The sequence below is a fragment of the Crocuta crocuta genome, unplaced genomic scaffold (genome assembly GCF_008692635.1).
Source record: "Crocuta crocuta isolate KB4526 unplaced genomic scaffold, BGI_CrCroc_1.0 scaffold147, whole genome shotgun sequence".
In the NCBI taxonomy this organism is placed as follows: Eukaryota; Metazoa; Chordata; class Mammalia; order Carnivora; family Hyaenidae; genus Crocuta; species Crocuta crocuta.
The window spans coordinates 3,059,067-3,064,255 of record NW_027532594.1 but is presented as its reverse complement, the minus strand read 5'-3'; positions in this window follow the sequence as shown (position 1 = coordinate 3,064,255).

The following is a 5,189-nucleotide window of genomic DNA, read 5'->3' as shown; positions in this document are numbered from 1 at the left end:
CGGGCTCTGTGCTGGCTGCCAGCTCAGAGCCTGGAGCCTGTTTCGGAGTCTGTGACTCCTTCTCTCTCTGACCCTCCCCTGCTCGCGCTGTCTCTCTCTCCTAGAAATAAATAAAAAACATTAAAAAAAAAAAAAAAGAATATGTTGCAGGGCACCTGGGTGGCTCAGTCAGCTAAGTGTCCAACTCCTGATTTTGGCTCAGGTCATGATCTCACGGTTTGTGGCTTGGAGCCCTAAGTCGAGCTCTGGGCTGACAGTGGGGGCCGGGGGAACCTGTCTGGAATTCTCTCTCCCTCTCTGCTCCTCCTCCACTTTTCTCTCCTGTCTCAAAAATAAATACATAAACATTAAAAAAAAAAAAAAGAGTATGTTAGTACTGTTCTTCATTTGATTAGCAGAGCAGAGGCCTTTTGAAGACCTTCAGTTCTTTGAACCCGGTGTTAGCCAATTCTCTTATCAAAAAAAGCTCATGGAAATTGCCTTAAAAATATGCAGGCCATTGGTTCTTCCTGATATTTTAAACTTCATCCTCAGGGAAGCCCAATCATCAGGGAGCTATAAAACTGGTCTCTAGTATAAGTTTTCAGCAAATTGCTATTTGGGCATGTGCCATTAGTTTACCCTGTATTGATGTATTGATAGTATCTACAGTTGACCCTTGCACAATGTAGGGCATGGGGCACTGACCCCATGTATAACTTTTGCCTCCCTCTAAACTTAACTACTACTTATAGCCTCACTGATAACATAAGCAGTTAACATGTATTTTTTTGTTATATGTATTATATACTGTATTCTTAACAATGAAGTAAGCTAGACAAAATTTTATTAAGAATATAAGGAAAATACATTGTACAGTACAGTATTGTACTTAAAAAAATTCACATGTTAAGTGGATCCATGAAGTTCAAACCTATGTTGTGCAAGGGTCAACTGTATAAGAAAATGACTTAAATTCATAATTATATGCATTTACTTACAGCTACAAATTATCAAGCGCTTAGTCTATCAAGGCATCATGCGTCATTTAATCTTTCCAAACATCCCCTGGAGTGAATATTATCTCTATTTTACAAGTCAGGATACTGAAGCTCAGACAGGTCACACAGCTTGTAAATAGCAACAATAGGGTTCAAACTCAAGTTTATTTGATTTTTAAATCGGGTGGCCTTATCTGTTAGGTAACCTACTGGAAAATTCCCCACCTAGGTCACACTATTTACCTTTAAGCATCTGGAGAAGTAACTTGAGAAGCATTTTTATTTTTTATTCCTGGTTTTATTCTTTTTCATTACTTTCATTGTCATACTGACTACCTCCACTATTTTATACCATTGTGATAATGTTTTTAATAAACTGTCTCACCTCCTTTTGGATTTACATCCCACTGAGGTGTAAAGAAAAAGAAATGAAAAAAATAACCTACTGAGATCCTTCAATAATTACTTTTATTTAACGTTGGCTGGGATTTTCTCATGTTATTGGCCTTTATGAAATTTTCAGGTTTATGTTCTAGTGTACACACTGCTTGAGTTATGAAATAACTGAGGAAAACCTACTTTAAACTGTCCTCTGGCGTTTCTAAACACAATGAACAAATTTTACCCTAGGCTTGCCAGTCAGTACCTATTTGGCCTCGGTATAGATAATCAGATGTTTGTGTCTCAGTATAGATAATCAGATGTTTGTGGAAAGAGAGGGAGATTAAAGTAGTTAGTGAATGAAAGTTATGGTTAAAATCCCATTAGCTTGTTCCCTTCCCTTGACTGGAACAGGGTATGACACAGTTTGCAGGGTCCCTGAGCTATACCTATCAGTGCCTGTAACCAGCCCTCTTCACTGTCTCTCAGTCTAAAATCCTAAAGGTATTTCTTATCTACATTAGAAGGTATGGGTGATTTGCTAATGGAGTCACCATTTTTTTTAAAATGTTTACTTATTTTTGAGAGTGAGAGGCGGAGTGTGAGCAGGGGAGGGGCAGAGAGAGGGAGACACAGAACATGAAGCAGGCTCCAGGCTCTGAGCTGTCAGCACAGAGCCCAACCCGGGACTCAAACTTCCGAACAGAGAGATCATGATCTGAGCCAAAGTCAGATGCTTAACCAACCGAGCCACCCAGGCGCCCTGGGAGTCACCTTTTTATTTTTTCTTGTCATTTTTAGAAGCTCCTCTTCTGTAGCTTGTTCTTTTCTAGCTGGCTCAAGGTCCTCTGCATTCCTGATGACCTGGTAGCAAGTGGCCAAAGAGAACATTCTGCCTCCCTGGTTTCAAGTGATTTTCTTGGGAGTGCTGACTTTCCCACTTGCTCCCTGGGCTCTTGGTGGCGTTGGGGCGCCAGGTTTTGTGATCTCATCACATTTTTTCACTCTAGCACTGCTTTTGTTGTTGAATCTAACTGGTCTTTGTTTTGCTGTGTCTGATCAGGGAACTCATCTTACACTTGTAGCCACCTTTGCCTTTCAGAATTGCTCTGCTGCTAACAATTTCAGGGTTTAATTAGCTGGGATACAGAAACCATTTCCCACTTAAATTCCCAGACAGTGACTTGGTAAAATGAGATCTCCTAGATTTAGGGTAAAGATGGAGGGGAAAGAAAAACAAATTAGGTATTATTTCATGCTAGTTGGGTATAATTATGTGAGAACACTCAATGTTTCACTTCCCTATTTCCAGATTCAATCATTAGTGCAGCTCAAGCAGAGATACATGACTAAGAGAGATAGGAATAGGAGAAACTGTATAAATATTCTTTGAAAAAAGTTATTTCAGATTATACACACAGCGAAAAAAGACTGGGGCAAAGATTTATCATCGCTTGCTTTTTACATCATATTAGCTCCTTCAACTAAGATGGTTTTCCCTCTTATAAAATAATGCAGTTCTCTCTCGTGGACTTCTTCCTCTTTCAGGGATTTAGAGTCAAAATTTATAAGAAAACTAGTGGGCCTGGCTTTTACATAAAAAAAAACTGAAGGCTTTTACATAAAGTTTGTCCAATTGAGTATTTGGGAGTGGAAGGATCCTGGGGGAAAAGAAAACTACTAATGACAAGGTAACAGGCAGGTTAACTTCCTAGCATGGCAGCCTCCAGTGACTCTGCAGAAGGTTCTGCCACTTACATTTTCCCCTCATACACTTCATATTTAGAAAAGATTTCTTCTTTACTAAACAAAGTGAATTTACTAAATAATAATTCAGCTTCTGACTTATATATATATTAACTTACAAATGCCAAATTAGAAGACCTGATCAGCATGAGAGGACAGTGGTGTTCTGGCAAAGACAAATCCAATGGTGAAACTTTATACAGGGCAAATCTATGATTTTCATAACTATTTTCCCAATTTTTGAATATAGAGTCTCATTAATGTCTCTTTGGGGTCAAGGGACTCAAGTAGAGGGCACTTGTAAAGAAAGCCAAGAGGGCCAGGAAACCATAACGAACAGAGAATCCGGGGTAAAGGAGGAGGCTGTGGGCCTCCTCTCTTTGGCCTCCTCCCCAGTTATCCACAAGGTTTTCATAATGGATATTTCTTGTGTATCTTGAAAGTTTCTCACTGCAAAGGTTGCTCCACAACCTACTAAGTTTCAAGTCCAAGAAGGCCTCTCAAGGTTACAACAGGTGTTTCTGTGACACCAATGAGTTCATCTGTGATCGGTAAATAGGAAAATGAAGTCAGTATAACGTGGAGTTGTTCTGGCTCCCCGGCACGGGGTTATGGGAGTGCAGAAGTAAAATTTTCACCTTTAGCAAAAAAGGAGAAAGTTCTCAGTCACTGCAGCTCTATTTTTAGAGAAATAAAGGCTGTGTGCACCTGTGACCTTCCCCGGAGAGGCAGCCTTGCATGCCCCAGTCTTGCATGACTCTGGGCCCCAGCAGGTTGCACTTCCTCCAGTGCTCAGAGCTCCTCTTCCACCTCCTTTGCTCAGCACGCAGAAGCAAATATTCCCATTTTACTGTTTTTGTGTATTTTTAATATCCCCTGAGACAGCCTCCACCACATGTTCCACTGCCTGTCCGCCTGGCTGTTCAGGCTGTCTCTGGAGGTACAAATTATAGTTTTTATCAGCACTTTGGCTACATAGACGTACAAGTTTTGAGAGGGTTACTTACCCCTGAGCTTACTTTTACTCTAAGCTCTGTTCTTATTAATGAACATTTTTGCAGAATGCACCATTTTTCAGGAACATGTATCTTGTGTTAATGCAGAAATTCTGTATTTTACACTTAGTGGATACTTAATAAATGCTGACAGATGACATAATTAATTAACTATATTACAAGAATTTTAAGAAGTGAGTCCAAGAATGGTTGTGTTGACAATGAACCAAATTACAGGAATTTAGCAAGATCATCCAACTTCTCTAGAATATGAAATCTTCAAGTTATTTTAATTGCCATGCTGTATGGATCACTACTGTTTTAGAGAAACAGAAGCTAACTTTTCATTTTCAAAGACTGATGAGCAATCATCCATTAGCTCTTGAAGCTGAATAACAGGAAACTGTACTTGTTTTTCAAACCACTTGGCAACCGTAAGAAGCTGCTGGTCACAAAATGCACGTCCAATAAACTGTAGTCCTACTGGCAACCCTTGGTTTGAGAGGGCCACAGGGACACTCACCGCTGGCAATCCTGAAGAAAACAAGGAAACCCATGAGTTAGTTCTTTATCGTAAGAAGTGGAGACTTCTGCTTCCCAGTGCTAGGAGGTACAAGACAGATAAGGTTAAAAAAATAACAAAAATCATATGATATACGTGCTTTTATACTTTCTTTTGCTCACTTAACAATATATCTTAAAGGTGTGCCTGGGTGGCTCAGTTGGTTAAGCATCTGACTTCAGCTTGGATTATGATCAGGTTCGTGAGTTTCAGCCCCTCATCAGGCTTTCTGCTGTCAGTGCAGAGCTGGCTTTGGATCCTCTGTCTCCCTCTCTTTCTGCCCCTCCCCTGCTCACGCACATGTGCTGTCTCTCTCTCTCTCTCTCAAAAATACACATTAAAAAAATAATATATATATGTGTATATATATGTGTGTATATATATAACTATAAAAATATACTTATATATATATAGTATATATAATATATATGTAATATACTATATATAAGTAATATATTATGTATATAAGTAATATATTATGTATATCTTGAAAATCACAGTGTATCAGCTCACAGAGATTTTCTT